The sequence below is a fragment of the Malus domestica genome, chromosome 04, assembly GCF_042453785.1.
Source record: "Malus domestica chromosome 04, GDT2T_hap1".
NCBI lineage: Eukaryota > Viridiplantae > Streptophyta > Magnoliopsida > Rosales > Rosaceae > Malus > Malus domestica.
In genome coordinates this window covers 19,327,298-19,340,077 of record NC_091664.1, presented here as the reverse complement: position 1 = coordinate 19,340,077, position 12,780 = coordinate 19,327,298, and the positions used below count along the sequence as shown (strand labels likewise).

General features: G+C 36.5%; 1 long non-coding RNA gene and 1 pseudogene across 1 annotated transcript; both read left to right on the top strand.

Moving 5' to 3' along the window:
* Positions 1–2,580, top strand: LOC103427560 (glutathione S-transferase L3-like; annotated as a pseudogene).
* Positions 2,581–8,333: 5,753 nt separating this feature from the next.
* LOC108170269 (uncharacterized) lies at positions 8,334–10,785 on the top strand. Its single transcript, XR_001786635.3, has 2 exons — positions 8,334–8,688; positions 8,972–10,785. It is a non-coding gene; the product is annotated as an uncharacterized lncRNA (long non-coding RNA).
* The last annotated feature ends 1,995 nt before the right edge of the window (positions 10,786–12,780 follow it).

The window sequence follows — 12,780 nt, the reverse complement described above, 5'->3', positions numbered from 1 at the left end:
TGATCAGCATATATCGTATCCTTTATATGTAGATATTATGTAGATATTATTTCGTCACTGCTGCCGACTCCACCGCCACCTCACAGTCGTCTATAAAACGGCCACCCACTTTGTACGGACACATTCTGCGCCAAATTCTGATTGCCAAAAAAAAAAAAAAAAATCTCTGCAGAGAACCAAAAATGGCGTACAAGTACGATTTCTCATTTTCGTGGTCTTTCTTTTTTCTGGGTCCATCTGAATTTCTGATTTTTTTTATTGCTGTAAAATTAATCCAAGATTGTTTTGTTTCTTGGTGTTGCAGGCATGAGGAACTTCCTCCACCGTTGGATTCCACTTCCTCCCCTCCTCCTCTCTTTGACGGCACTACAAGGTTTACCTCTTTCCTCCACTTTTTTGGTCTGAAATGGTTGATTACAAATCCCATTGCTCAACTTATACGTTCAAATACTCACGATATATACTGAAAAATGATTATTTCAGCATTTGAAATTTGTAATGTGATCATTTCAGCCAATTTTCCCAAGATAAAACACATTTTTGAGGCTGTTTTCGCCTTCTGTCTCGTCCGAATTTCAATTTTGGCCACCTTGTTTTTTATTTATCTCATTTTGCTCGCTGTTTTTGTTCACTGAGTTTCGTTTTGTTCAGTGATTACCATGTTTTGATGTGTATTGGTTGCTTTGTGTTTTGAAGGCTGTACGTAAATTACACAAGTCCATTTGCACAGCGGGTTTGGATCACTAGGAACTATAAGGTCTGTTCTCTATTTTCACCATATTTTTCTTTTTTGGAGCTTCTGGCAAAGGCCCTGATTTCATTCAATTTGTTGTTTGAGGAATTGGCTAATATGATGAAATACAAATCCCTATAGCGGAAATGATTATTTTTCACTATATTTGATGGATATGTCGTGGTTATTTGATTTAAATCATTTCATGAATTGGTAAATTGAGAATTAATCAGAATCCATGTCTTATTGTTTGTTTTTGTTGAAATTTTTTGAGTTGCAGGGTTTGCAAGACAAGATTAAGTTAGTGGGTATAGATCTTGAAAACAGGCCCTGCTTGGTACAAGGAAAAAGTCTACCCCGGAAACAAGGTAAAATTTTGAGCAAAAATTAGTGTTCTCTGCTTCTTTGCTGCCATTGATTATCTGTGGAAAATTTGGTGAAGCTGGATAAATCTCTTGATTGATTATTTTTATAGGTGCCATCTCTGGAGCACAATGGAAAAGTCATTGGAGAAAGTCTTGATCTGATCAAATACCTCGAAAGCAACTTCGAAGGGCCTTCACTTGTCCCCAATGTAAGATATCCAGAATTTGATTGTGCGTCAAGTAACATGACTTTGTCTTCTCAGAAATTTGACCAGAGTGATGCTGCGAAATTGTTTTTAGGACGACCCTGAGAGAAAAAAGTTTGGCCAAGAATTATTAAATTATGTTGATACCTTTGTGGGGTCCTTGTATCGCTCATTGAAAGGAGACACGGTAAAAGCAGCTGGTAAGACTTGGAAGATTCTCCCGTTAGTGACTGTTTTTGTTCATGAATTTACGCTGAACGAATTTGGTTAACTGCATCAGATGAGCAGTTTGATTACTTGGAAAATGCTCTTAAGAAATTTGACGATGGGCCATATCTTCTGGGTCAGTTCAGTTTGGTAAGTTGAATGTACAATGTATCTACATGCCAATTAATGTTTTCGCATTTCTAATAAAATGAGCTAGTAGTAACACATAAGTGCTTAAGTAATGGATACAAATTTGTGATATCCAGGTGGACATAGCCTATATCCCGTTCGTTGAGCAGTTCCAAGTCTTCTTATCAGACGTGTTCAAGTATGACATCACAGCTGGGAGGCCTAAACTAGCAGCATTCTTGGAGGTACATTAACAAGTCATAGAATTGTATAATGAATGTCATGGATTCCATTGTCTGAGCTTTATCCCATGTACGGATGACTGTCTCTCATCTGTTTAAAAACAAACTTAAACGTTTCATGAGACTAAGCTAGCTGTTCAAGTGGTTTCCGAGCAAGAACTCTAAGCAAAAGCACTCCGTTAACCACTATCTTAAAATCGGATTCGATAGAGGACGTGCTGCTCTGTAATATATCTCATAAAGATGGTGATTATTATGGTTGTTATATGTCCTTGTGCAGGAAATCAACAAGATTGTGGCATACAAGGTAACCAAAGCTGATCCAAAGGAGATTGCTGCAGCGTACAAGAAGAAATTCCTGGTACATTCTCTTTTGCTGACCTAAAATACGAAATTTGTGCTCAGTCGTTCTTTCTATATTCATTATGCTGGTTTGATAACCTCTGCGGAATACTTTTCGTTACAGGAGCAACAGTAAACCTGCGAAATATTCTGCTGCGGACGCCGTATAAATAAGTGGCTGAGCCCCTGCACAGATTGTTCGTCAGCCTAATTATGTATGCACATTATGTAGTCTTGTTATAGATACGGACTTGTGTGTATTTGGATATGTAATAGTGTCTTTGTTACATGAATAAAATTCGGGTCGTCGGATTCTGTTCGGTGTTCGGGTCCGGCCTCTCGTAATCTATCAACAATTTCTTCAGAAGAGGGAAGTTCCTTTGCAAAGCAAAGAACGATAATTACCAAACAATATAGTCCAAACAACGTTGGCCAAATGTTTTTCCATATATATTTTATAAGTCGGAGTTCTATCTATCTTTTCTTACACTACTCTCCAAATAAAACAAGGCAAAATGCTTCTAATATCATATCACATCGTAATGAAAAATACGTATACTAATCTGAGATGGAAGAGATCAACAAATTACATGTTCCAACAAAAAAAAATTAGGATTTGGCTACAATATCAAGTATTTGTTTAATATAATCATCATCTCAACTGTCAAACGATAATTGCATGAAATACATATATTCACATGAATTATATATGACTGTTAGATGATAACTGTTGGATTATAAAGTGTATATTTATTTATTTTATTGTGTAAAAGAAAAAATCAATGGCCACGGGTCCCGAGTTCAAAGGTTAGTCCATGTGATTGAGCAATTTTTCTTCTTCTATGTAATCAGAACAACATTAATTGTGCTGTGTCATTATTTCACACAAATTGTAATGGGTATATTTATTTGTTTATTTTATTAATGTACTAACAAAGTTGAAAAACTTGACGCTCACTATACTAACACGTGAAATAATACAACATGTGCAAGTGTTCCCAATACACAAAAATTTGTCCAAGTAATTTACTAGTATGGACTAAATGGCTTTCCTTAGGGAATCTAACTCCTTATCCTTTATGGAAATTACTAAACCGGAACTTACTAGTGCGGGTTAAATGGTTTTCCTTATTGTTTGGTCAAACTAACTCCTTATTTTTTTATGGAAATTACTGAGAGTTCATTAGGCAAGTGCTTTTAAACGACTGAAAACACTTTTAGATAAAATATTTTTGGAACCAAACCTTAGTAAAAATGCAAGTTAATTATGGAAAAGCACTTAAAGTGCTTCCAACAAGAAGCATGTAACATGTGCTATTAGCATGAAGCACTTCAAGTGCTTTAAAACCAAAAACATTTTCTCTAAAAGCGCTTTCAGTCATATAAAAGGACTTGCCAAACGAACCCTAAATTGGTTTTCCTAATTGAAATAGGTTTAACACATATGTGACTTGCTCTCCAAGTAACAACAAATCAATCCCTTCCCTCCCTTCCCATATATACCCACTCAACCCCTTCATATTCTTTTCGTCTCTCAAAAGCAAACTACAAAAGCTAGCAAAACCATGTCTTCTTCTGAAGTAGGGCTTAATCATGCGAATGAAATGGCAGAGGCATCCGCTATCTGTACGGCGACGTCTGGTGGAGTCCCCGGCGTCAGTACGTACGAGGGTCTACTAATCCGGGGACTAGTGACAGTGTCAATGAAGATCTCCTAGCAGCATCCAAGGTCGAGGTAGACACCATGATGAAAGTTGTTGTCAATCCTGACAATCACCAAGAGTGTTCTATATGCTTGGAAGAGTTGGAGGTTAATATAGGACATTCGACTTCATCTGGAGAAAAACGTGATCAAACAGACGAATTTTGATGTGTTTCAAATTAGAGGACGCTCGTGAGTCCCTTGGCTTCTTCGTGTCCAAATGTCAGCTTTTTCTTATTTTCTAGTGATGAAATAAAGAAGCAGTGCGTGATGCTGAAAAGTGACGTTTTTGGGCTTAATTGCGATTTTTGGATCCCAATATGACCTCTATTGGGTGGCCTTCTGGAGAATTGTTCATAATATTCCAAGCTAAGGGACTTTGAACACTTCTTTAGAAGGCCACAAACTCAACAAAGGCCATCTTAGGCTAAAAAATCGCAATTAAACCCAAAAATGTCACTTTCCTGCATCGCTCGCTACTTCTTTATTTCATTGCCAAAAAATAAGAAAAAACTGAAATTTTTGATACAAAGAAGCCAAGGGACTCACTAACGTTCTCCAATTTGAAACACTTCAAAATTCGTCCGATTGATCACGTTTTGCTCAAGAGGAAGTCGAATGTCCTATATTGGAAATATAGTGCAAAGTATCAAAACTAAGATTATGACAAAATATATAGTATAAGATCGACTCATTAGAGGTGCCAAAGTCACCGTGATGCCTTGTGACTGCGCACGGTGGTTTTCACTCTTTTTGTCTCCAAGACTGGTTGCCCAAAAGTGCTTCTGCCCGCTCAGCAGGTTTCCGTTAAGCTGATCATCCCCAACGACAACCAAGATGAAGCCGAAGACGACGACAACATGAATCACATTAGATTATTCTGCATGTACAATTTCTTTTTATTCATAACACAAAATTATGTTTGTTGCCCTTTGTGCTACAATATATATATATCCATATTTCTCAAGGTGTGACTTGCAAATTTTTTTGTAAAATTCAAGAACACGTATTAACAAAATATGTTACTTCTTTAGAAATCATTTTTAGTTAAAAGCACTTCTACTAAAATGCTTCTATCTAGAACTACATCAAAATTTTAACAGAAAAGCAAGTTTTATTGAGAAAGTACTTAAAGCGTTTCTTGAAAGCACGTGCTTCTTTAAAAAAACATTTCAAGTGTTTTTCTTTTTATTTTTACTTTTTAATTCAAAAGCACTTTAAAAGTGTTTTTAGTTATTTTAAAAACATTCCAAATATGTTCATAAACCCTGAGGACTAATTAAAATGAAAAGATTAGTCCAACCACATTGGCTTCAGTTGTAAATGAACCACTCTATATGTAGATTATAAGTTCTTTTTCCTTCCTTATTTACTTTCCTCCAAAGCAAGGCAAATTGCCTCTAATTAATTAATCATCCACAAATGTAATTTTGAGATGGATCCGTTGCTTCGACACCTCCTTCTCCCATGTTAAACTTCTAACAATTTATTTGTGCTGATTTACAAGTTTTTCATCTTTGTAATTGGGCATGAAAATTGTTATTTTGTGTGGAAACACACACATACCGACACACATATATTAATCATATATGTTTTCTACCCTAAAGCTTTTATGTATCCTTCTCTTTCAAGTTTTGGAAAAATTTAACAACGAAGCATATGTATTTGCCACGGTAAGTTCAAAGTTCAAAATTTAACAACGAAATATAGTGCTCTTGGATGACCACAGTAAGTTCAAAGTTCGTTTTTCATTTGAATTTTATAAGTGTGGTTTTTGTAGGAACTTTTCCAATTAAGGTTGTAAGGTTGTTCAAGAATCAAGTTAGGATTAAGATTGTAATATCTGGTTAATTAATACTTAAGTCTACAGATACATGGGAACCTCCATAATACATACTCCTACATTATGCATATACTAAAACCCAGTTTTTAAGCACCGTTCATTAACAGTGAAAGGGCAAATATGCCCTCGGTTTCTGCTTGGTTACCTGTTTTGATACCCCATTTGTGTAGTGAAATGTCAGTAATGCCCCTCATTTGGGTTCTGCGTTGGTTCTTTGGCCAGTGTTACAACCACCCCTTATTTCCATTTTATTTCTAATTTCCCCTAGAACATTTCAAATCTATCCATTTAATCCCTTATTCTCTTTTAATCCTAACCGTTGATCTAGATTCCATATCTCTCCTAAACTGCCGCATGGCACGTCCTCAACTCTTTTCTGTTTCCCCTCTGCCGGAGTCTTCCCTCTCAGACATCTCTCTCTCTCTCACGGGATCTCTCTTCTCTCCATTTCTCTCCCTGCACCGTGACTAACCCAGGAAATCTGCATGCAACTCTAGTGTAGACCATCTTCATCATCATCTCCGTTGCACCATATCTCTCTCTCTCTGTCGCTGTGAGGTCGAGGAACTCAGAGAAAGGACCTCCGACGGATCCCTCCATTCTTTCCGGCTAGGTAAGTTTGTTTACCTTTTTAATTTACCATTTTGGTTGCTGGACGTTGTGTGATGAAAACTATGTTGTTCTTCCAAGGTTTTGAGGACGATAATGGCACGGGGGAAACTCACCCATATTTTCCGGCGAACCCGTGACCTTTAAGGGTTTTTCAGAGCACTCATGACCGTTTCACGGCGAAGAAAGGGTATGGAAATACTCTACTCTCTTTCCTCTTCATTTTGGTGTATAGTTTGAACCCTAGTTTGCTAGGAAACTTACGGCCGAAGCTGTAGCAGTTCCGGTTTTCTCTTCCGATCAGCACGGAGGCCCTTCAGGCAGCTTAAGACACACACGGGCTTTGGGCCCGTAGACAAAACCCAGCCCATTTCTTAATATTAATTTCTATTATTTGTTTTAAAGGCCACAAAGTCTTGGGCCTTTATTATTTACAGAGGGTTTGAGGCCCGGCCTTGTGTGTGAGGCCTTTGGGCTGTGCAGTGCGTGAGTGTGTGTGTGTGCATGCCGTGCATGCGTATGCATGCTGTACATGTGTGTATGTTTGTGTAGTGTGTGTGTGTGTCTGTGTGAGTGTGTGTGGTGCACATGTGTGGGTGTGTGTGTGTGGGGGTTTGGCCTTAAACCCAAACCATTATTCTTCACCCTAAACCCTTTTAACCCATTAGACCCTAACCCATCCAACCCAAATCCTTTATTTTATTTAGTTCAAGCCCAAATCCTTTAGAAAATCCTTTTATTTATTTATTACATTTTTGTGCTTAGGTGAAGTTGCTAGTAAGGAAATTCTTAATCCTTATCCGCACAACTCTACTGCTAAGGAGTATCTGTGAGTGGACCCTTTCTAAAATTTGCATAATTTCATAGTTCAAATGCATAAATTAAACGCATGCCTTACGAGTTTATGAACTGATTTTTATGTTAAGCATGTTTATGAAATATGTTGTTTATCGTCTCGTTTTTTGTGAGAAATTAATTGTTGGCCTATATTGAGCTATATTTTAATATATTGTATTTTCTATAAAAACCATGAGCTGGTAGACTATCTGATGGATGACAATAGGATGCTAGAACATGTTTTAGAAACCCTTCTTTATAGTATATACGATGGATGACTTTATACTATAAAGTTGTTATTTATGAAAGGCGTAACTATTTATGCGTGCTTAGTGGACACTATGCCGCCTGGGGCGAGGATTTGGTGTTGGCAGATAAGCCGGAAGAAATAATCTCTAGCTACGGGCTGAGGGACACGGAGCAGGCATTAGGCCGGGAGGTGGTAATCTTTGGCTACAGGCACAGAGACCACAGTGCTGGCATAGGGCCCGGAGATATATTTAATTCAGTGATCTTACTAGTAGAACATTATGCTACGAGATGATTTATGAGACGTTTGATATTTTGTGTTTCACGATATGTCTCCTGAGATATTTTTGGCATGCTAGGATTTTCATTAAATCTATCACTTATTATGCTAGTAGTTTTCTTTATATAAACTGTGGGAGTTAGTATCTTAATAACTGTTTTATTATTATTGTACATATGAACTTGGTCCACTCACCTTTGTTTTGCGCCCCCATTCAGGTCTTAGAAACGAAGACTACGACACGATGTACGAGGCATTCACCTACCAGTAGCAATCTATCACCCACTTGTGTGATATCTGTAATGATCTTTCCTTTTGTCAATCTTGAATTAGATCGTGTTCTGTATACTCTAGACATTTCCTTAAACTTTGTTTATTACTCTTAGATTCTAATGACAATTCATGCTTATGTTCCTCCTAATCATTACTCTTGTAATCAATAAATAACTTTCGTCACCCTTAGGTGTCGGCCAGCACGTGCCTATCCGGGTATTAAGAGAATATTGGGGTCGCGACATGTTAGCCAGCCCACGTGTCAGTGATCGTAATCTCTTGTGTATATGTATAATTTTCTCCGTTTTTCCTCCCATTTCCCATTTCTCTCTGCGTTTCTATCACTTTCAGACCTCTCTTTCTTTCCTTTTCAAATCTCAGCTTCGGTTGGTTGCCGATTTTTGTTGGCTCACTTTTGAATCTTGCTTTATGTCCTTCTCAGCTGTTCGTTTGCTCACTGAACACCAAATCAGTGTAATGTTCTTCAACTTTACAATTTTCTTTTGTTCGAAACTACGGGTTTGATTTCATTAGATTCCAAAATTTAAATCTTTGTTTGGCTCAACTTTTAAACCCAGATGGTGTTATGGCTTTTGATGAGTGATTATATCGTAGAAACCAAAATTATAGGGAGAGAGAAACGACATAGAAAGGATGGAAGATAGAAACGGGTACGATGTTTTGTATTAAATTTTTTTTCAAATCGATTTGGGGTTTGGTTTGGGTTTGGTGATGATGGACTATTGACCTGAACAATTTGGTAAAACATTCAACAGGAGGCAACCAATTTGATTTGTTGTTTTTCTGTTTAAAATTGAAGAGTCTTGGTTAATTTTGGTAACAAAGAGTGTCTTTTATACCAATTTGTTCCCTATTTCTACGATTTTGTTCGTGGCCTTTTGAGATTTATGATTTGGTTTTTTTTTTTTTTTTTGTGAACGGTTTGTTTTGTAGGTTTCATTTATACAAATGTGAGGTTATACAAAGGTGAGGACAACTTGGCTACTACATCATTTCTTGCTGCTTGAGGGTAAGATTTAGCTGGTTAGGTAGTGAGTTGCAAAGTTGTGATGAGATCTTAAGTTAATTTTTAATCAATGAATTTGAGAGCATCTTTATCTGTTTATTTTGTCATGTTCTGTTTGGATTGGATTTTAGGCGCCGAAAATTATGAGCTAAATTTTATTTTGAAATGGGAAGGATAATTTATATGATCTTTGCTTGATATTGTTGAATTTGGCATTTCCTCCTCATATGAAACATTTCGCATTGTTTTTGCTGTAAAACTGGGTTATGTGTCGTGCTATAACAATGATAACAAAAAGTAGTCGTCCGATGTTGATTTCATAATTGTTAACCTTTGCATGTTTTTTTTAATTTCAATACATTTTGTTTCTTGCTCAATGTTTTTGCTGTAAAATTGGGTTATGTGTCGTGTTATAACAATGATAACAAAAAGTAGTCGTCCGATGTTGATTTCATAATTGTTAACCTTTCCATGTTTTTTCTAATTTCAATACATTTTGTTTCTCGCTCAAATGTATCATTATTTATTTCTGGTGTGATTAACTAAATATTTTAAATTTACAATGCATTTTATATGATGTGTGTTACAACTTTGATCAATGTTTGGGATTGTGTTGAATTTGGACAATTCATAGGGCAGAAATAAATGATTCTTTATTTTCAGCAAATTGGATATCAAGATAAGATATCGTTTTTCAAACATAGCTTGAGCAGATAGTGTAGTGAATCCATTTGAGATGGTAAACAGAGATATTTCTGCACAATGGTGACCATGTTGTGTTGTTTGTAAAAGTTGTATTCTCACAACGGACTGAAAGCATGATTTTTTAGTGTTGGATCAATGTTGGATATAAATAGTGACAAGACATTTCAAAGCGAAATGAAAGCATGTTTGATGACAATTAGTCATTTAATTATTACATACTTTGATCAGTTTCTAGCTAAATGAATCTTGCTTTGCTTCTAAGTGATGAATTGTGTTTTGATCTAGAAAAAATTTAAAATGAAGAAACCTTGGGTTTTCTGTTTTGATTTAGCGTGTTTTCTTCTAATCATTGTTGTTATCCCATTTTATGATATCAATAACTTTAGCTGGTTATTGGTATAACTTTAGTTATATTTTTCCAAGTACTAGCACCTATCCAATTTTTCTAACTGTGTCTTTTTAAACTTTTATTGGTGATTTAATCTTTGTTAATCCATATTGTGTTTCGGTGTTGTGTTGTTCTGTGAAAGTTATGTTCTCGAAATGGACTCAAAGTATGATCTCTCAATCTTTTATCAATATTGGATATAAATAATGACAAGACATTACGAACAGAAATGGAAACATGTTTAATAACAATTAACCATTTAATTATTACATTCTTTGACGAGTTTCTTGCTAAATGGATCTCGCTAACTCTGGTAGATAAATTCTGTTTTGAGTCAAAGTAAATTTTAAATGAAAAAAAACTTGGGTTTTATGTTCTCATTCAATGTGTTTTGTTCTAATTGTTGTTGTTGTTTTGTTTTATGATATTCTAACCGCATGTTTTTAAACTTTCATCAGTCATTTAACCTTTGTTAACCAATAGTGTCTTTTGGTGTAATATTGTTTTGTTAAAGTTGTGTTCTCACAATGGGCTCAAATTATAATTTTTCATTGTTGTATCAATGTTTGATGTAAATAGGAACAACATACAAAGACAAATGAAAACATGTTTAATGATAATTAACCATTCAATTATTATATGCTTTGATGACTTTTTTGTTGAATGAATCTCACTTTCTCTCGACTGCATGAATTTTGCTTTGATTCAAAAAAATAATAATGAAAAAAACCTTGGGTTTCCAGTTCTGATTCAATGTGTTTTATTCTAATTGTTGTTGTTGCCCCATTTTATAATAAGGAAAACTAATGAAAATGGTTTGAAAACTTTGAATTTTAACGATAAGGACAAAATAAAGGGTAAAGTGAATAGTAACTGACACACCCTAACCCGAAGACTAGGACGTGTTGGCCGTCACGTGAGCGTGACGTAACCATAAACGCAAGCGGAAACGATTAAATAAAATACGAGTCAACGAAAACCACTAATTGCAGTTATTTACAACCTAGCATTCTATGTGCATAAGAGTGTACTAAACACACATAAACAGAGCATAAGCGTCTAGGTGTAGTCAAGTAGGATCATAACTAATTTACAACACCCTCGGGTGAAATCCTACATTTATTTAGTCTGTCAGAACGCCGAAGCAGTCCTCGTAGGCCACCAACGCCTCAACTTATCAATTAGAACCTGGAGGGGCGAAAAACAGAAAACGTGAGTGGGCGAAAATAAAGTTTTTCCAAATCATTTCATAAATCCACATTTATAACCCCTTTTTGGAAAACCTGTATACTTTCCCAGAAAATAATATATAGCATATATATATCTCAACCATTTTGATCATCAATTTTATAACAGATTCAATAAAGAATGTACCATGCCAATTTCGACAGTTTAGTATGAATGCATTGACATAATATAAATCAGGTAAAAGAAAGTAATCAATCGGAGGCCCTCTAATGGCCCTGAACGATTGAACCTAGAGCTCAAAATCTATCACTATCACTCTGCCGAAGTCACCTCTGTGACCTGTCCGGCCTTCTGCACATAAGTCGAAGCCACCTAATGTAGTCTGTACGACTTAATGGTTAATATTACGCTCTAGTGCTTCTCTCATCAATCATCTGTACACATAATCTAGGGTCACCCACCAGTCGAAATCTCACTAACACTCTACGACTGGCCTGTCGCACCCACTCCGCGTGGACTGTGCGACCAGCATCTACTTGGATCCAAGGCGAGCGTGCGATGCGGTGAATACTATAAGCACTAAACCATGGTGCAGGATTTGAGCTCAATATATATCATCAACATGATAACACTAATTAAATACTTACCTGTGCGTTCACAGCACCACCTTACATATATGCATCATACGACAGTTCATAATATTCATAACATTCTATGCATGGCAATCAAATCATATTTCATTTCATTTCAATATACTTCTCATTTAAATTTGATTTCTGGGGAAATCGAGTATATAGGTATATATATAAAAACAAATGCCCACTCACTGGTATGTCGCCGGGTCGTAACCCCCTTGACGCCCCTGGATGTGCTCGTCCTCGTTATAAGTCCCACCTAGAAGTGAAATAACTAAAAACGTCATTTAACGCACAATTAACGCACCTAAACCAAACTAGGTAATTAATTCTTCATACGATGCTCAAATTGGGTATATGAATATACCACAGTGACCTACACAACCTCAGGATCATCCCCATATTTTTAAAATAATTTTTGGAGGTCTCACGCGCCCCCACGCGCCTGACGTGGCACGGACCTACGCGCCCCCCATGCGCGGCCACGTGACATGCACACTGACGGCTACAGTGAACGGCGTTAGGGAATATTCCGTCAAATCCTAGTATATTCCGTTAAAAACTAACGGTTTCCGTTAAAACTGACTAACGGCGTCAGAATATTCCGTCAAACTTGACGGAATATTCCGTCACCTTCAACCTTCAGCTCCGGCGACCGTCGCCGGCGCCGGAAACTGGGAAAAATTTCAATTCAACTAATCTCACTCGTTTTTCGTCCAATTTCTTCGCATTTTATACCAAAATGAAGCATTTAACACCTACTATCACGTTGGAAGGTTTTTAAGGTCCAAAAACAACAAGATCATACCTTTCCAAATTT